We start from the raw sequence: 20,886 nt of genomic DNA, 5'->3' as shown, positions 1-20,886 counted from the left end.
GCTCCTTTCCTTTCTGAAAACATCAGCCACCAGGAGCAACACCCTTGGGAGATCAAGGAGGAGGTAAGCCTGGATTTGGGGTTACAACCACCTCTGGGACTGTGGGCTGCCGCTGAGAACTGTGCAAGATGCTAATCATAACTAAAAGAAACTGACAAGAGGTGAAGGTGGGGGGAAGCAAACTGCCTGTTTAGGTTTTTTGTTTCATCCTGGCACGGAAAACAATCTGGTATCTTGTATTATGAGAGAGACACACCTGTCAGAGCAGGATTGGGTCTCTCAAACACTTGCAGGCAGCATGAGTTGGTGAGTTGGATTTCTTGGATTAGGACCAGATGAGGGGCAAGAGTCAGAAGTTCTACGTTGCTATCTCAAGAAGCGGTGACGGCCTTGATGGCCCATGGCTTTGTAAGAGAATAGAGCCATTCATGTAGAGGTCGTGAGTCTGGAATTACTGGGTGTCTGGGGTGTAAAACAGCAAGGGAGGGTCACTGTCTTCATGTTCTGCTTTGTGAGAAACTTGATGAATTTGTTTGGTGACAGAACACAGTGCTGGACTCACAGTGCAGTCCTGGGTATGTTTACTCAGAAGTTACTCCTATTCAACTCAGTGGGGCATACGCCCACATAAGTGTTTAGGATCACAGCCTAAAGTGGACCTCAGTGAGGTTCTGGAACAGTTTTTTTTTTTTTTAAAGAGGAGACATTTTCTACTGTGGTGTGGGAAAAGAATTTTCTGCTATTTTTGTATTTCTGTAAAGTGGGCAAACAGCTTACAGTTATCTCTGATTTCCTCAGCAAGGAGGCCTGGAGTGCAGACTGGACAAATGTAGTCCAGGACAATCATCAAGTCCACTGTTAGCAATTAGTGGAGCGAAGGGTTGTTGGCTACAAGTCAAGCTAGCAATGCTTGACTTGTAGCCACTCAGTCACTATTAAATCACTATTTAATGATTTAATTAAACAGTCACTATTAAATCCCTTTGGCCATTTCTGATGGAAGAATAGGGAATAAACACATTGGATAAAAGCACAGCTGGTGAAAATAAACACACTAATAGCCAGCCGTGCTCAGGGTGTGGTTGTGGATAGAGTGCCATGTTGAGGTTTCTTTTTCAGTTCCACAATGGAAGAACCATTGATTTGATTGGAACCCAAATTGTTAGATTTGAGAAAAATAGTATTGGTGCATCAAATACATTGTGAGCTTGCTGAAGTGGGTGCCATACTACAAAACTGGAATGCAAGGTTTCAAAGTGCATCTCCATTTGTAACAGATTAATTAATTGACTTCTGCCCAAGCTTGCAGATATGCAACAGTGTAAACCTGTGGGCTGGGCAGAAATGGCTCAACAGGTTCATCCTGCATAAACTCTGTGATGAAACTCAACTGCACCCTTTATATCCTGAGGGGTTATTAAAAAAACCCCGAAAACAAAATAAGTTTGGACCCCTTAGGGCAGAGGTGGAAAGAAGGGTGAATGAAACTTGGGATAATGAGGACTGAGGTTGGAACATGGCAGAGGTTTAAGAAAGCAGCACATGAGTGTGGTTGGCAACCTTCAGTCTCGAAAGACTATGGTATAAGCCTACAGCACCCGGTATTCCCAGGCAGTCTCCCATCCAAGTACTAACCAGGCCTGACGCTGCTTAGCTTCTGAGATCAGACGAGATCAGGCATGTGCAGGGTAACAGTTGCCTAACTGTGTAGATGGGACTCATTAGCCTGGGAAGGCAGCTCATCTGAGAGAAGGAAAACTCTGATCCCAAACCTCCACTGCCTTGTGGCTACATCCAGTTGTGGAAGAGGCTTCAAGAATCAACCTCGAGGCAAAATCCGGAGCCAGAGTCCCTGAGGCAGAACATGGCTGAACTCCTGCGATGCTGCAGGAACCAACCGTATTTGCCTTTCCATTGGACCATTTCAGCGACATGGAGAGGGGGGATTTGCTACATGGGTAACAGCCTATCCTCCATACCTACTTTACCCAGGCTTCGCGCACTGGAGAGGACACTCTGTTCCAGAATCACTATTCAGATGGGATTAAGTGATACCATAGTCTTCTGAGACTGAAGGATGCCAACATGAGTGTGTTTGACAGCAGCTGTTTAGGATCCCAGAAACTGTGATTTCAGAGTTCCTAAGACATAACACTCAGAAATGAAAAGTTTATTATCTCATGCAGTGGTGGTTCAAATGGAACTGCTGCCTGAATAGGCATAGAAACGTTGTCCCTGCCAGCACGAAGAGGTGTCACTAAGGTTGGTGTCACCCAGGACAAGATGGTGCCACCAATATGGATCTCCTCCTATACCAGCCCATACAGAATCCTTAGTACTCCAAGTAAAGCCCCAGTCACCGCTATGGGGCTTCTTGGATCTGCACGTGCAGATCCTGGAAGCCCAGAGTAATGCCGGGTGGGCTGGGAAGAGGGTTATGATATGGCAGAGGAGGTCTCCGTCAGTCCAGCCTCCCCTCCTGGGTCTGTTCCACCCCCATTCTGCCCTAAACAGCTTTTTCTTGCCCCCAGAACGCTCTCTCACAGCCCCTACACTGCCCAGTGCAAGCCTATCCACTCCAACCAGTGCTGCTTCTGGAAGCGGCACCAACTTGTGTAGTCGCAAATGTGCTTTGTGGTCTGCTTTGTGGTCTGCTTGCCACACTCTGAACTGGCACAGGGACAATTAAGTCATCTCAAGCAGCAGTTAGGATTGTGCTGTCAGTGTTTTTAACCTTTTCTACCTCTGGTTATTTTTGCACCACCGGAAATTTTGAGTGATGAATCTTACTACAATTTCTCTAGGATGCTGGAAGAAACACCACAGGCTGTTCTGCAGGCTGGTATAACCTGGGGCAGCCCGACTCTTACCAATGTGCACATGGGTGTATTCATGCGCACCACACACCACAAGCCCATCCTGTTTCTCCACCACTCCCATGGCTTCTTGTGAAGTGCTGGTCTCTGCATTCAGTTTTACCATGTGGTATAATGCTGTTGGGATTGTACAGCTTTGGCTTGCAGGTGGGGGGGGGGGCTGCAAGAAAAGAAAATATTTCTTTACGCGGCATGTAATTAGTCTGTGGAACTCCTTGCCACAGGAGGTGGTGATGGCATCTGGCCTATGGATACCTATGAAAGGGTATTATGGAAGAAAGTCCATCACAGGTTGCAAGCCATGTTGGGGACATGCAACCTCATGGTTGTGGAAGGAGCTGTCTCAGAAGGCCAGGTGCAAGGGAGGGCACCAGGATGCAGGTCTCTTGTGGTCTTGTGTGCTCCCTGAGGCATCTGGTGGGCCACTGTGAGATGCAGGAAGTTGGCCTGGATGGGTTGTTGGCCTGATCCAGCAGGGCTCTTCTTATGTTAAATACTCCCTCCACACACACAAAAAACACAACACCCACCTACACTTCAAAATCAGGGAGGAAAAATTCCGGCCTAGTCTTCTCCTTGATACTACTGAATATGTATCTGTGCTCAACAGGGAGAAAGGGCAAAGTTAGCGTTGGGAATGGTGCCACAGGGGGAACTGCTCCCAGTGACTGATGTCCACACAAGGGCCGCCACACCCATGTCCAGCCAACCCCCAGGTTGTTTGCTGCTGCCACCATTCCCCTCTGCGGACCGTCGGGATACTTACTGGGCAATTGTGGGGGAGCAATAGCTGCAATGGTCTGCCCCTCTACCTGCTTGCCCGCCACCTGCCCGCCTCCTCCCCCCCGTGTGATTTTTACAGTTCCCAGATGCTGCATTGGCAGCTGGGGTATCCGGGAATCGGACAGCACCAGGCGGAGAAAGAGGATAGTCTGTGGCTGCCATTGTTCCCATCATCACCCAGTAAACCAAGCAGGATTCAATGGGGAGAGTTATCAGGGTGGAGGGGGAAGCAGGCAGCAGGAGGGGTGAATTCTCATTAGTCACCCACCCACTGCTTGGTCAGCAAAGGAGAGGGAGGAGTGAAGGAGAGATTCCAGGGCTGTGCACCGAATCGGCAGGGTGGAGAGTGACAGCCAGGCTGTCCACACTTTAAACGGAACCGGCCAGGCACAAACCTTCTCAGTCTGCTTTCACCCTTTCCATTCAACACAAGCACAATCTATGTACAGACGGCCATTCTGTAAAAATGAATCCAGGAACAGCAATTCATATGGAAGTGTGGGCCCTTTACAGGCAGCTGTACTTGGCTTTAGCCAGGGCTTTTTTTCTAATGGAACGCGGGGGGATGGAGTTCTGGCACCTTTTTGCAGGGGCCCCTCCCCTTTGGAGGCATTCCAGGAGGGGGGAGCCAAATAGAGGCGTTCGCTGGGTGGGTGCTGGGGAGTGCAGGGGGGGCGGGCGCCTGGCCCCTGCCTGACCGCACAACGACCCCCTCCTGCCCCCATCTCCAAGCTCTTGCCTGAGCCCAGCCCACCTCCCTCCCCCCACGCTCTGCTTCCCAGCACAGCTTCCAAGCCGGTGGAGGGCGTGGGGGACATGTGCCGACGCCGAGGAGGGCAGACCGCCAGGGAGACGGGCTGCTGCACCCACGGAACGCCCAGGTTCTGGCTTGTCGGAGGAGGAGGGGAAGGAAGCTGGCTGGTGCAGCCCCCGTGCCAATCTGCAGCACAAGCTTAGGCGTGTCTACTCAGAAGTATGTCTCATACTCAATGGGGCTTGCTCCTGGGAAAGGGTGCATAGCCTTGCAGCCTGAGAGCCCAAGCCTATGCATGTCTACTCAGAAGTAAGTTCCATTGTGTTCAATGGAGCTTACTCCCGGGAAAGTGTCATAGCCTTGCAGCCTGTATAGACAGGCAGAGGAAGGGCTCTGTGGCTGCAGTCCTTTCCATACTTTCCTGGGAGGAAGCCCCACTGCCTCTATTGGGACTGACTTCTGAGGAGACAGGCACAGGATTGGGCCCTGAGGCTGCCATCCTATCCACAGTAAGCCCCATTCACTAAAGTGGACTTCTGAGTAGACATGCATAGGATTGGGCTCTTAGGCTGCAATCCTAGGCACTTTCCTGGAAGTAAGCTTCATTAACTAGAATGAGACTTACTTCAGAGTAGACATACCTAGGATTGGGCTCTTAATCCTGGCAGAGATATATATCTGCACCCGTTTTCACATGCCAAGGGCAGGTGAAAAGGGGTTCTACGTGTGTACAAAGTGCTGTCCAGCCTTGCCAGAGATCCTCCTCATCCTTCCCCCACAAGCATGCCCTTTGCCAGCCAGCATTTGCAGCTCCTCTCCAGCAATGCACAGCAGCTGCTCAGGGCAGCAGAGAACATACAATTGCATGCCAAGCGCCTTCCCAAAGACATAGAGTATTCTGATACCTGAATTTTATATATAGTTGGCAACCTTCAGTCTCAAAAGACTATGGTATCGCACTCTGAAAGGTGGTTCTGGAACAGCGTCTAGTGTGGCTGAAAAGGCCAATTCAGGAGTGACAATCCCTTCTACACTGGGAGCAAGTGCAGTCTGTCCCTGGTCTGTCTCCCTGGCTATGGGCCTTCCTTCTTTGCCTCTTAGCCTCAGACTGCTGGCCAAGTGTCTCTTCAAACTGGGAAAGGCCATGCTGCACAGCCTGCCTCCAAGCGGGCCGCTCAGAGGCCAGGATTTCCCACTTGTTGAGGTCCATCCCTAAGGCCTTCTTGCAGATGTCCTTGTATCGCAGCTGTGGTCTACCTGTAGGGCGCTTTCCTTGCACGAATTCTCCATAGAGGAGATCTTTTGGGATCCGGCCATCATCCATTCTCACGACATGACCGAGCCAACGCAGGTGTCTCTGTTTCAGTAGTGCATACATGCTAGGGATTCCAGCACATTCCAGGACTGTGTTGTTTGGAACTTTGTCCTGCCAGGTGATGCCGAGAATACGTTGGAGGCAGCGCATGTACCTGAATTAAACCATATTTAATCGCTTGTTTGCAAACGTAGCTGTTTCTATGTGCACCTAAGGACCCCTCTCGTGTAAGAATTTCTTTTTTGTTCTTACTCCCACAGTTGCTTAGAGTAATTTTACTACATGGAACTCATGTAAGCCATTTTTCAGAATCCACGCACTGCTTCCTCTCCTCGAAGTAGTGCCACACTACATACTACACGCTACAAGTGCACCTGTACAGTATTTTTCCCCATGTGTAGAAAAAGTAGCTAGGGGGAAGGGGATGTGGAGATTGACAGCCCAATCCTATGCATGTCTACTCAGGAGTAAGTTCATCTTTAGAGGGAAGCACATAAAAAATATTTTATTTCTCCAAAAAAAAATGGTTTGAAAATAAATAAATAAATATAAAAGATTAACAAGTTGTGAGTTCCTGCACCTTTTTATTTACAAAAAAAACATACTGGGTTTAGCATAACATGTAACGCCCTACTGTCAACGAGAAGGAGAGTGAACAAGGAAAGGGAGGCTTGGAAGGAAAGATGCAAGTCTTCTTTTGAATATATTGGGTTGTATCCTAAGTGGAATTTAATAGGCCATATCCAACTGAGTACAATAGGCCTTACTCCCAGGTAAGCATGTATAAGATTGCACCCTTAGTCATGACTAAGGGCACAATCCTAACCAGGTCTACTCAGAAGTCAGTCCTAGTTTGTTCAATGGGGCTTACTCTCAGGAAAGTGTGGTTAGGATTGCAGCCTGGCAGCCCAATCCAATGCATTTCTACTCAAAAGTAAGTCTCATTAAAGTCAGTGGGGCTTGCTCCCAGGAAAGTGTGGCTAGGATTGGGCTGTAAGTCTACTTAGGATACAACCTTTTGAGTTTTAGGCATTGATAAAGTGCCCAAGCAGAAATATTGTGGCAGTTTGTTCTCCACTACAATGAAACATGGGAATTTGGAGAGCAATTAGCGAAAGGAAAATCTAAGTTGCAGATCCTAGTGCAAACACCATATGTAGCAGATATACAAAGTCTGTAGAGTAGTAGTGTGAAATGTTCATGTAAAGTCCACCTAGAGGAAAATTCCATACAGGGTTAGTAAAGCGGCAGGACTCACCAAGTGGTTTTGGTGGACTTCCTAAGCAGCTCCCTGCTGTCGCTCTGCGCACACAGGCCCCAGCTTCTCTCCCTGGCATCTTCTCCAATTAGGGCTGGGAAACAAGTGCTGGAGCTTGGAATGCTACAAAGCCTTGGCAAGTCAGTGCAGACAAGGCCGCCTTAGCTGGAGCAGGGGGTTGACTCCGCAGCATGCAGTCATTTCTTTAAAAAAAAAAAATCTCCGCATCATGTTTGATATTAAACGGAGGTAAACAAGCAAAAGGAGAGTTGGCAAAAGGAGAGAGAAATCACGCTGTTGAGCATGGTGATTGTCTGCAGTTTGTAACCCTTTTAAAAGAAGGAAGATATCATTTTGCAGACCTAATTAGAGACACTGCCTGTTGCAGAAATAGCTCAGCAAATGTGTGCAGCAAAGCATGCTGGGACAAAAGAGCAAGGGCTACCCCCCCCCCGAAAATACAAAAGCCAACAGTTATTTGAATCTGTCTCTGAAAAGTAATTAAAGCCCATAAATTTATTGTAAGGCAGAGAACATCATTTGTAATTTTTTTTTTTAAGTGGAAGTCTTCATATCAGCAAAGCCAGAGACTGGTGCACTAGGAGCCAAATATGAGAAAGTCCAGGTTTCCCCCTTTCTGTTTTTAGAGAAGCTCCATCACTGCAGCTGGCGGAAAGTCTGGATGTCAGAGCCTCTTCCTGTCTCAGTGTTTCTCATTTGCTGGTGGGCATTTGCACTGCGATTTTTGATACTTTACTCCTCCCTCGTAGTTAAGATTAGCCTACATTGGGTTGGTGTCCACCAGTCTCAGCTTATTAAGTAAATATTTGTCTCCCAGAAAAAGTTCTGCTATTTTTAGCTCCACTCAGAATATCACATTCTCCTCTGCTCACACCAAAGCACAGCAAAGATTTTTCCAGCATAGGAAACTTTTTTATTTTCTCCAAAGAAAACAAAATACCTTTTCTTTCATGATGAAAAGCATGATGTACATGATGAAAAAGTACATGATGAAAAAGTACATGATGAAAAAGTACATGATGAAGTACTTTTCACGTACTTCATGAAAAAGTACATGAAAAAGTACATGATGAAAAAGCAGACGGTGACCTCTGGCACTCTTGCTCTGCTTCTGACTAAACAAGGAGATGTAAAACTTTATGACTAGCTCTGTCTGAGAATTGCGCATTCTACGTTCATGACACTTGCTGAAGGTTGGAAGTGACGTCGTTAATCAGGGAGTGATGTCATTAAGCAGATGATAGCTGGAAATCAGCTTTTTGTTCTCATGTAGGAACTCGGCTGCAAATGGCTGAAGAGAAAATGTGCAAATCTTGATCATATTTTCAAAATATGAGAGAGCCCAATTATCACGTGGGCTGCCCTTTCAGCAGTGCCACTTCTGCTGAGGTGTCACTTTGCAGCTCAACAGCTGAAAGGTGCTCTGCAAAGTGACCCCAAGGGTGGCCCGTGTGATAATTGAGCTCTCCCAGCACCTCAGGAGCACCTCTCTGCCTCACTCCTCTTGGTCTCCATAGCGTTCCTTGCCTTTTAAGGCCTCCTGTCTCTTCCTCCCTGAGCCTCAGCACTGCTGAGAGAGCCCAATGATAAAAGACCAGATAAAGAGCTTCTGAAGGCTGCATCTGGCCCATTGGCACCCCTGTTCTACATCACCAATATTGGCACTGGAAAGGCTGCCTTGCCTGCATGTGTTACTCACAAGGTGGCAGATATGAGTTGCGGAGGGATTCTGTTATGGAAGACTCTACTGGGTTAAGTCAGGGGAAGAGAAAGGGGTCAGAAATTTGTGACTTCCCCCCTTCAGGACATTCCCCCAGGCTGATGGAACCAGGGAAGCTCATTCCATTGTGCTTGAGCTATCTAGATGCTGTTGCTGCTCAGAGCCAAGATCCAGCAAACCAGCAAGCATTTGGGATCAGTTCCAGATAGAAGTTTGGGTAAACCACAGGCCTGATGACTGTGATGTCCCACAGCTCCAGAAGGTTTAAATCCTTCACCTTTCATCCAAGATTGGGAGGTACAGGGTTTGAGAGTGGCCAATCTGAGAGCTGCATTTGAAATTCTGTGGCGGGAGGGGGAAGACAGGAGAAAAGAGACTAATCCTGAATTTTCAGAACAATTGGAGGCTGTCGTTGAAGCAGAAGGGATTTTTTTTTGAGAGAGAGCTGTATGGAAATGAGTCAGGGAGACTCGCAATTGTTAGAAGCCATGTCTTGAGCAAGTCTCTCACTGTATATAAGTGCAGGCTAGTGTAGGAGCAATTTTTGGTGAAGAAAATCACTTCCTTTAACTCACAGCCCAGTCCTATGTGGTGCCAACATGGCAGGGCTTCCGCTGTATTCCACGGGGGAGTTTTGGCATGTTGAGGCCTCCTTGGGGTAAGGGAACATTTATTCCCTTGCCCTGGGGTAAGCTCCAGCAGCCTCCATGGGTCAAATCAGACCTGCGCCAGCTTTATAGATGGTGCAAGTCTGCAATGACCTATGAAGGGAGTTAGGATTCATCACGTACCACTGCCACCAAATCCACCCCCTTTCCCAGTCTGATCTACCCTCCTCCCCACCCCATCCTCTCCCATTCCACCCCTCCCAGTTCCACCCTCCTCCCTTCCATCCCCTGCACAGTGAGCGTCCCCAGTCTGTTGAATGAACCTGGCAGTTCATTCCAGTGGTGTAAATGCCCCTTAGGTGGGGACAGTCTTGCCAGATCCACACTCCCAATGTCTAATTCTGATAGTTTCAATGAAATAGAAATTCCTCTGTAAAAAGCAAAGCATCCTTCATGAACCCTTCACACTTTTCTGCCTGCTTATCTACCACATGATGTTCAGGAACGACAGTAAGCTCTAGCACAGGTTGATGTGGCTGCAGTGAGGGTGAGGTGAAGTCGCTGTGCTGTCTGTGACGACATTTTGGACCTGAGCACCTCCTATTCTCTGAAGCCAACAGAAAGAGCATGGCTTTGGTCTTTGCACTGAAAAGGTACTTCTGTTTGCATCATATCAACAGAGTATAAATAATGATCAAAGATTAGTGTTTTCCTGGCATTCTTTATTTTTCTGGGCCACAATATGGAGCTTTCACTTTAAAAATAATAGTTTGCTTTATTTTTTCGCCCATTTACGGTGCAATCTTGTGTTCCCTTACAGCCCAATCCTATGCATGCATTAGAGTCAATGGGGCTTACTCTCAGGAAAGTGTGGATAGGATTGGGCTGTTACCTGGGAATAAGTCCCACTGAGCACAGGGAGACTTATTTCTGAGTAAACTTGCAAACAACCGCACTGTTATTTTTTTGGGTTGTTTTGCATTATAACCATCAGGAACAAAGGAAAACGACAACAGCACATATAAAATACTTTTCCTCTGCCACAAAGTATAACTTGCACAAGTCGCTGCACAACTTCAAGGGGTGTTGCTTCAGAAGTTCAATCTACACCTACACCTGTGTTTTCTGAGGGTCAGGTCCGCGTGGATTGGTTTTAACAGTAAGAGCGGGCCTGTGCACTTGACCCTGATGAGCAGTGAGGGGGTGGATGTGGGTCATGTTCCTGAAATGCTAATTGCACTCATCTCTTTCTGCCCAGCAAGACAGAACCAGATAGCCAGCAGAGGGGCTAGTTCTGTGCAGGGAAAGGGTTCAAGAAGGCTAGAAGTCTGCACCATTTGCCAATAGTACAGGAGCATTGACTTGGGCTCCAGTGTTCTCTTAGAGCTATACTTCAGAAGGCACGAGTACAACAGTGGGGTTAAAAGAGAAAATAATAGTTGAGGGATGGAAAGTAGAGAAAAGGGAACAAGATCTAGCACGCTCGCTGTGGTTTGTTTCCAGTAGCCAACCAGGAGAGACATCTGTGTTTAGGTTCATTTTCATACTCAAAAATAGATTCATAAAATCTGCACTTGTTTCATAATGAAACCAACAGCGCTTGCAATCCTATTCACACTTACCTGGAAGTAAGCTCCATTAAACTCACTGGGATTAGGTCTGACTAGACATGCACAGGATTGCACTGTTAGTCAGTTAGGACTCAAGATGAGACTATTTATTGAATTTGAAGTGGGTAAAAAAGAAAAGACCCACCCAATCCTATGTGGGCATCATGCCAATTGCAGAGGGAGACTGGCATGATGCCTGTCACATCCTAAACCTGGCCTGGCAATGCCATGCCATTGGCACTCCCATGCCAGCGCAACCAGAACCGCATGCCAAGTTTGTCTTGGCAAAGCAAGGCTTGCCCAGCTCCTCCCAGTAAAACTCACCAGGGAAATGCCAACCTAAACTGTTCAGCATGGAGTGGCATCCTGACGTCATCCTTGGCGTGATGTTCATGTGTCATCACCATGACACTGGTGCGTCACCAGTGTGACATCTGTGTGCTGTATGTATGTGTCCAAGGAACCAATCACTGCATTCAACCAGTCCCAACGTGGGTAGCTAGAGAAGTGCCATCAGAGGGCACTTCTGAACAAAACAGGATGGAGCAGGTGCAGGGTTGATGAGTGACCAGTGCTGGGAGAAGTGCCCCCCCCCGCCAGCCACCAGGAATGAGCAACACAGCCATAGGCACTCTCTCAACCATGGGGAGAAGCCCCAAGGACCACATACGAACTCAGGGCACAGTCCTAACCCCTTAGGTCAGTGCTTTCCAGCACTGGCATAGCGGTGCCAACAGGACATGTGCTGCACCCTGCAGTTGGGTGTCGCTCACTGAGGCCTCCTCAAAGTAAGAGAATGTTTGTTCCCTTACCTCAGAGCTGGGTTGCCCTTATGTCAGTGCTGGAAAGGATGCACAACCAGGTACAAGGATACCACACATGCACAACCAGGTACAAGGATACCACAGCGCACATCTCCTTGCCCACAGGAGTCACAGTGGCATCAGCAGCAAAGTGGCAAAAGCAAAAAAACTGCTAGGGGCCTCTGCACCAAGGATTCATCCCCTCACCCCCCCCCGCCCATGTACAGTACACGTACTCCCAAAAAATATCTTGTGGGTAGAGTACAGACAAGTCTTCGCTTGATTGGCGTAGGGCGTGACGCCAGGGGCTGCTTCCGACAGTGGGAGAGATCATTGCATCTCATTGGGCAGCTACCGCCCGCCTTAAGCTGGGCAGTCCCCAGTCAGTAAGGTGTTGCCTCGCCACGGTCCGTTAACCTCACGGGGTGCGTGGGGTTTAGGGTGAAAACCGACAAGCGGATCGACAACTCTGCACCATGCAATAAAAAACTGAAAACTCCTGCCCTAAAGCTGGGCACCTGGAACGTAAGGACAATGACACCTGGCTTCTCTGATAACCTGCAAGAAATAGACGACACACGCAAAACAGCTGTCATCGACATGGAGCTGAGAAGACTGCAGATGGACATCATCGCCCTTCAAGAGACTAGGCTGCCAGATTCCGGATCTGTCAAGGAGAGAAATTTCTCATTTTTCTGGCAGGGAAAACCACCAAACGAAACCAGGGAACATGGCGTTGGCTTTGCGGTCAGAAATACCCTGCTGAAATCCATCATCCCACCTACTGTGGGAAGTGAAAGAATTTTGTCCCTGCAGCTCCAATCATCAGCAGGACCTGTCACTCTCATCAGTGCTTATGCACCGACTCTGTCGTCTCCAGCAAAAGCCAAAGACAAATTCTATGATGACCTGGCCACCACTATCAAGAAGATCCCCCTAAAAGAGCCATTGTTCATCCTTGGCGATTTCAATGCTAGAGTTGGTGCTGATAACAGTTCGTGGCCCACTTGCTTAGATCAGTTTGGCACTGGGAAGATGAACGAAAATGGCCAACGCCTGCTAGAGTTTTGCTGTCATCACGGTCTCTGTGTCAGCATCATGTTCTTCAACACAAAGCCCCAACATAGAGTCTCTTGGAGACACCCAAGATCAAAGCACTGGCACCAGCTCGACCTGATTTTCACCAGACGCTCCAGCCTTCCCAGCATCAAGATCACGCGCAGCTATCAGGGTGCTGCTTGCGACACCGACCATTCCCTGGTGTGCAGCAGAGTGAAACTGCAAACAAAGCGACTGTACCACACGAAAAAGGAAGGAAGACCTCGCATTGATACCAGCAAGATCCGGGATCAGAGAAAAGTGGAGGAATTTGCACGAGCGCTTGAGGAATCTCTTCCAGGCCCGGTCGATGCAAACGCATCCAACAGATGGGAACATTTCAAGAATGCCGTTTACAACAATGCCTTGTCCATATTTGGCAAGAAGACCAACAAGACGGCAGACTGGTTTGAAGCCCACTCTGAGGAGTTGACACCAGTCATTGAGGAAAAGAGGAGAGCTCAAGCAGCATACAAGGCCTGTCCCAGTGAGTGCAACCTGCAGGTCCTCCGAGCTGCTTGAAGCAAAGTCCAGCAGGCTGCCAGGAGATGTGCTAATGACTACTGGCTCCAGCTCTGTTCCGAGATACAGATAGCAGCTGACACGGGCAACATCAAGGGGATGTATGATGGTATCAAGTAGGCCCTAGGTCCAACACAGAAGAAAATTGCCCCTCTGAAGTCTGCCACAGGCAAGGTCATCCAGGATCAGACGCAGCAGATGGAACGCTGGGTGCAGCACTACTCTGAGCTATATTCCAGAGAAAATGTAGTCACCGAAGAAGCACTGAACAACATTGAGTGCCTGCCTGTGCTGGAAGAGCTTGACAGTGAACCAACCCTAGAAGAACTTCACGTGGCCCTGGACTCCCTTGCCTTTGGCAAGGCACCTGGAAAAGACAGCATTCCTGCTGAAGTCCTAAAATGCTGCAAAGAGATCATCGTCACTGAGCTGCATGAAATCCTCTGTCTCTGCTGGAGAGAAGGTGGAGTACCTCAAGACATGAGGGATGCAAACATCATCACGCTGTACAAGAACAAAGGTGACAGGGGTGACTGCAACAACTACCGCGGCATCTCTCTCCTTAGCGTTGTAGGAAAGCTGTTTGCCTGAGTTGTACTAAAGAGGCTCCAGGTACTTGCAGGGAGCGTCTATCCAGAATCACAGTGCGGATTCCGAGCCAACAGGTCCACCACTGATATGGTATTCTCCCTTAGACAACTGCAGGAGAAATGCAGGGAACAGCGACAGCCACTCTTTATAGCCTTCATAAATCTCACGAAGGCCTTCGACCTGGTCAGCAGGGATGGCCTCTTCAAGATTCTCCCCAAGATTGGATGTCCACCCAGGCTCCTCAGCATCATCCGATCCTTCCACAAGGACATGAAGGGCACTGTTGTCTTCGATGGCTCCACATCAGACCCCTTTGACATCCGAAGTGGAGTGAAGCAGGGTTGTGTTCTTGCACCAACCTTGTTTGGGATTTTCTTCGCTGTCCTGCTGAAGCAGGCCTTTGGAACTGCAACAGAAGGCATCTATCTCCAGACCAGATCAGACGGAAAGCTCTTCAACCTCTCCAGACTGAGAGCAAAGTCCAAAGTCCAGCTGAAATGTCTGCGTGACTTCCTCTTTGCCGACGATGCAGTTGTCACTACCCACTCTGCCAAAGATCTCCAGCAGCTCATGGATCGTTTTAGCAAGGCCTGCCAAGATTTTGGACTGACAAAAACACAGGTCATGGTTCAGGATGTGGACTCACCTCCCTACATTACAATCTCTGCACATGAACTGGAGGTTGTCCATGACTTTGTGTACCTTGGCTCAATGATCTCTGACACTCTTTCTCTCGATACCGAACTAAACAAACGCATCAGTAAAGCAGCTACCACGTTTTCCAGACTCACAAAGAGAGTCTGGTCCAACAAGAAGCTGACAGAACATACCAAGATTCAGGTCTACATAGCTTGTGTCCTGAGTACACTTCTGTACTGCAGCGAGTCACGGACTCTTTGCTCACAACAGGAGAGGAAACTGAACGCTTTCCACATGTGCTGCCTCCGACGCATTCTCGGCATCACCTGGCAGAACAAAGTTCCTAACAACACAGTCCTGATACGTGCTGCAATCCCTAGCATGTATGCACTGCTGAAACAGAGACAACTGCGTTGGCTCGGTCATGTCGTGAGAATGGATGATGGCCGGATCCCAAAGGATCTCCTCTATGGAGAACTCGTGCAAGGAAAGCGCCCTACAGGTAGACCACAGCTGTGATACAAGGACATCTGCAAGAGGGATCTGAAGGCCTTAGGAGTGGACTTCAACAAGGGGGAAACCCTGGCCTCTGAGCGGCCCGCTCGGAGGCAGGCTGTGCAGCATGGCCTTTCCCAGTTTGAAGAGACACTTGGCCAACAGTCTGAGGCTAAGAGGCAAAGAAGGAAGGCCCATAGCCAGGGAGACAGACCAGGGACAGACTGCACTTGCTCCAATGTGGAAGGGATTGTCACTCCCGAATCGGCCTTTTCAGCCACACTAGACGCTGTTCCAGAACCACCTTTCAGAGTGCGATACCAGAGTCTCTCGAGACTGAAGGTTGCCAACAACAAAGAGTACAGACAGAAAAAAAGCAACTCCCTTGGAAGAGGGCAGTTGTGTGAAACACATTGTGTGCAAGTGAGCATCATGACTGAGTTGGAATTTGAACCCAGGGCTCCTTGCTCCAGGCGCAACACTCAGTCCACAACACTAATAAGAAGGTCCAGTCATTTCCACTCACTGCCCAATCCTATGCATGCCTACTCAGAAGTAAGTCCCTTTAGTGTCAATGGGGCTTACTCCCAGGAAAGTGTGGATAGGATTGGGCTGTTAGTTTCAGAAACCAAAGATAATAAGAAGCCTCTGTTTAAAAAAAACAAACACATGCATGAACATGAACACCGACTCCAATATTGCGATTGTTGCAGGGAAGAGGGGACTCATTGGACATTCCCACAGCAATTTGCTCCAATGGGAGCCCATTAGTGCAGATTAATTCCAACTATTCGGGGAGGGGGGATATTATCACTGAGCGTTACCACCAGTTATTGATTGCTGCATTTCTTGCCATTAGTATTATTTCCATTGGCCTTTCCATTGGACCATTTCAGCGACGTGGAGAGGGGGAATTTGCTGCATGGGTAACAGCCTATCCTCCATACCTGCTTTACCCAGGCTTCGCGCACTGGAGAGGGCACTCTGTTCCAGAACCACCATTCAGAGCGTGACACTATAGTCTTCCGAGACTGAAGGATGCCAACAACAGTATTATTTATTAGGATATGTTATTTATATACCACTTTTCAACAAACAGTCGTTCCCAAAGTGGTTTACACAGGTTTAGTTATTGGCAGAGAGTCAATAATGCTGCCCTGTCCCCAAGCAGCTCACAGAGATGGAGAAGAAACCCCAGTAAGAGTCACTGGAAAAAACACTCTGCTGGGGTGAAGAGGGTCACTTGCTCTCCCCCTGCTAAATATAATAGGGCACCACTTCAAAAGGTGCCTCCTTGCCAGGGGGCCGGCATGTTGCAGCACCTGTAATAATTAGTGCCACTGCCCCTCCCCCACCTTCATTACTGATTGAAAGCAAGCCTGGAGATTTTATAAACGTCTCCAGGAATTTCCAACATTGTATCATGTTGAGAAAAAAAATCTCCAGGAATAGTTTCAGAGTTGGCAACCCCATGGACAATTCAGTCCAAGCCAGCTCGAGATATCACAGGCTTGTGTGAACTAGACTGATAGACAGCTGTGCCAAGTGTTTGCTGAAGGAGAAATTTCAAGAAGACTTTAGCTGATTGTGTTGACTTTAGCTTGAAGATACAATGGACAGTGCCATGTTGCAGCATTTGCCTTTGTTGTTCATAGGTTTTTTCATGTGGACAAATATATATAAATATTGAATGCATGTACCTCTGCCAGGCTCCTAGCGATAGCTCATTATGTCATTGTTAATAGAAATGTACATAATTAGACACTGAATAATTTACTTTGCCATCGTCAGTACTAATTAACAGTTCAACCATCCACGTTGGCTGGTGCAAGCTTTCCTGCACTAATCTGGAATGTGGAGAGGGGGGAGAATGAGGCAGGCTCTATTTACTGACCATCTATTTATTGACAAACTTAATCTTTTTTACTAAATCATTTCACAGTCACAGTCACTGACACCAGTGGTTTTGTAACCATTTCTACACACTTTGTTTGTTTACTTGTAGGCTTACATGTATACAGTTTTGTATTAAATTATACTTAGATCCAGTTGGTCCATTAATTCACATTCACATTTTGATTGCTTCCCATTCTAAAGTCTGTAATACGACTTTTATTTATAACTCTAAGATTCAGCAGCCCTTGGCTGTGGACTTGGGTCCCTACAAAAAATATTTGCAGGTGGGCCCCACAGCTGCTAAGGACGGCCCTGGTCTCAACTCCTTACAAAACTTAAGCTGCCTGGCTGCATCCAGTTCACACTAAGGCAAATCCATACATGCATAACTCCCTGACCCTTGCATTAAGTGACCACTTGCAAGTATAAATGAAGGGCCAGCCCAACCGCACATTCAGGGGCAGCTGAATATTTGCTCAACATGTGCTTGCCCCATTTGCCCATAAAGTAGGGGTGGGTGAGATCCACTCTTATTCCAGAAGAAATGCATGGGGAAGGGGATTGCAACCCACCACCTTCTTTCCTTGCTTCGCTCAGCTCTCCTTTTGAATACACAAATGTATTTGGGTTTGTGTTGTGAGAGTGAATTTTCTAAGGGCTCATTCTAATTAGTGTATACAGAGGGACCCAGTATCTATGGATCTGGTGCTATGGATCTGGTTACACTGGTGCTGGAAAGTTGGATAAGATTGGGTCCTGAGTCAACTGCCCAAGTAGTAGAAAGGTGGCCTTCCTGAAGCAACAAGTCCCTACAAAAAAGCCCAGTTGATGTCTCAGAGAGTCCAAGACTAGCTGAAGGAAGCTGAGTCTGTGGAGATAAACACCTGTGGCCAAGTTTTCTCCTTGTATTTCATTTCTGTGTTGGTTTTGATAAAACACCTCATTGTCTGTATCTTGGGAACCACACTGGTGAACATATTATGTTCATTCTCCATAGCTTGTTTCCCTGCCCAGCTCCGAATCAGCATCATAATAAAGGCCAGCAAGCGTTTTGTGTTCCAGCCACAGCAAAGCTCCTTCCCTCTTGTTCTTTTCACCTTTTCCCCATGAACCTCCCCTTTCTATTCTATAGTTCTTTTGTTGCACTGGTAATTCCTTAGTCTCCCCAAGCAACCCCCCTTGGAAAGCAAGCAAAACAGTCCTGGATTCCCCCCCCTTCCTCTTAGAGTCAGAGCCTGTCAGTTCTAACAAACAAACCCACACACTCCAAATCAAAGTTCAGTGCCACTCGGGAATTTGTCTGAGTTTATTTGATGCTGATTCATATCACCAAATAATTGCATTGTCTTTTTTACAATTGAAAAGTTTCATATTTAATTATTCCTGCTCCTTATTGTAAATTAGAGGGCCAGGGTGGTGTAGTGGTTTGGGAGGTGGACTTAGACCTGGGAGATCCAGGTATGAATCCCCTAATGAAGCTTCCTGGGTGACCGTGGGCCAGTCACTTTTTCTCAGCCTCACCTACCTCACAGGGTTGTTGTGAGGACAAAAGGAGGGGAGCAGCTGTGTACACCACCCTGAGCTCTTTGGAGGAAGAGCGGCATAAAAATGTTAAATATAAATATATTAGCTATCTTAATCAATTTGGGCACAAGCCTAACCAGGTCTACTCAGAAGTAAGTCCTATTTTGTTCAATGGGGCTTACTCTCAGGAAAGTGTGGTTAGGGTTGCAGCCTTAATCATGGAGTGAATTAAGGTTTGTTTTCTGCTTCATGTTTGAACTTCTCAATGCTAGTTGCAACTTCATGAGTCACAGCTACTGCAAAGGGCCCTTCAACACTTATCTAAGCCTGTGCACACACTAGCAGAAGGTAGCACTTCAGTTGTTTACTTGTGGCAAATAACCCATCCTCAATAGAATCCAGATTCTATGTTTCTGCATAAGTCATTGTTCCAGGGATGTGAGCCCAAGTCACAAGTTGCGAGTTGCCGACCCCATGACTTGCAGCCAGCTCAACCTTGGCCACTTATACAGTCATTTAGACTCGAGTCATTATGGGAAATGAGTTGAGGCGCAAGTCAGGAGTGACTTTACAGAAGAAAGGGAGTGCTGGTGGGCTGTGTGTGCGTGTATCTACTTGGGCATCAGAGTTTTCATTTAACACTCCAACCATTTGTTTCCCCGTCCATTGGGGTCCTACTTCTCCCCTCCCTCATCCAGAAAAAAAATCAGACCATCCAATCATCTATTCCTAGATTGCCAAGTGAGCCCAGTCCCCTGTGTCTTGGCTGCCCCACCTTCTTCTGGGCCCTTCCCCCAGCCTTGCGCAGCCAAGAACAAGCCTCCCTCCTCCCCTCAACCCCGCTCTGAGCTTCCTGTTGAGCTCCGAAGGAGAATGTTTTCCTGTTTTGCTCAGCATCTCAGAACACAGAGTCAGCATTCAGACCACATTCTATGTAACATGTTTTGTTTTTTTTGAAACTGCAGAGTGAATAATTCCTGTGACTTGACCTCATAGCCTAATGGTCTTGGAGACCACTGGTCAGTTGTCTGAGAACCCTGCTCCACCTAAAGAAGAGACCTGCTGGTCAAGATTCCAGACATGTGTCCACTTGGGTGGGAGACTCTTGTATCAGGATAGAACGGAGAGAGCTGTGAACTTGTCAGCTGAACTTTGTAGTAGGGAGAACTTACTTAACCCCTGCTAATTGGGTAAGAGGCACTTTTTCAAGTGGGTGCTCCTTTTTTTAGCAGGGGGAGAGTAACTGGCCCACCTCAGCCCAGCAGTGTCTGTTCTAGTGGCTGTCTGCTGGTATTCATTTGCATCTTTTTAGATTGTGAGCCCTTTTGGGACAGGGAGCCATTTAGTTATTTGATTTTTCTCTGTAAACCGCTTTGTGAACTTTTAGTTGAAAAGCGGTATATAAATACTGTTAATAAATAAATAAACTTGTAGGTGGAAACTTCTCCGTCTACCACACACTAGACAGCCCATGTGATAAGAGGAATCCCCGTTTGTTCAGAAAGTTTTCTTTGCACTGTGCTTAAGCTTCAGCACTTGAAACTGAGAGCTGCAGATTACTCTTCAGTTTCACCCCAAGAACCCTCCAAACCAAAGCTTGACTTTTCCAACACACTGAAAAGGGGAAGAGGGGTTGTGGTCTGTAGAGTTTGCCATTGAGACTTACTAGAATTTGCAGTTTTGATGTCTTGCAAATGAACTTTTTCACTACACCACAGATTGGCCAAGACTTAGCACACCAACTTTCAGTGTAAACGTAAAACAGGTTGGTAGAACATGGAGCATCTGGCAAAAATTTATGGACCTCTCAAGATGAACACACCATCCCTGCTCTAGGGTCAACTTCCATGAAAGTTTTCACAAGATGAAAAGAAAGTTTCAGGGAACCTGAAAGATACTTGTCTGTTTTCTGAAAGCCTTGAGAGACCAACAACATGCCCATGAAAGGCAGAGAAATCCTTTTTATGACCAGGCCTTCAAAGGAGGCGTCAGAAGATCTCAAGACCGACAGCCCAATTCAACCCAACTTTCCAGCACTGATGCAGTGCCCCAGTGGGGCATGCGCTGCATTCTGTGGTGAGGGTGACATTTGTTCCTTTGTGTTGAGACTACAGTGGCACTGGAAAGTTGGATAAGACTGGACCTGGAGTCAGTTTGACATCAGGCCAGACTGCAGGGTGGAAGAATAAGGCATGGAGAGAGAAGGTGAAATCAGTTGCCAACACAGATCTGTTTCTGTTTCATCCACAACAACACATTCCAGGAATTGAGCAGTCCCAGAGGAAGAGTGTTCAGCATTTTCTTTATCAGGCCTGGAGCACGGAAAAGGCGTGCCGGGACACCATGTGCTCATCTGCTTTGATAAATCACTGA

At 47.5% G+C, this 20,886-nt stretch overlaps 1 protein-coding gene across 1 annotated transcript in view; it reads left to right on the top strand.

Annotated features, from left to right (window-relative positions):
- The window catches only part of A4GALT (alpha 1,4-galactosyltransferase (P1PK blood group)), a 32,731-nt gene continuing 11,845 nt past the window's right edge, over positions 1 to 20,886 (top strand). Inside the window, exon 1 of the mRNA XM_066633428.1 lies at positions 1 to 63. The gene's annotated coding sequence lies outside the window, so the exon portion shown is untranslated. The remainder of the gene's footprint in view (positions 64 to 20,886) is intronic.

Source organism: Tiliqua scincoides, chromosome 7 (genome assembly GCF_035046505.1).
Source record: "Tiliqua scincoides isolate rTilSci1 chromosome 7, rTilSci1.hap2, whole genome shotgun sequence".
Classification (NCBI taxonomy): Eukaryota; Metazoa; Chordata; class Lepidosauria; order Squamata; family Scincidae; genus Tiliqua; species Tiliqua scincoides.
This window is presented reverse-complemented; position numbering and strand designations above follow the sequence as displayed.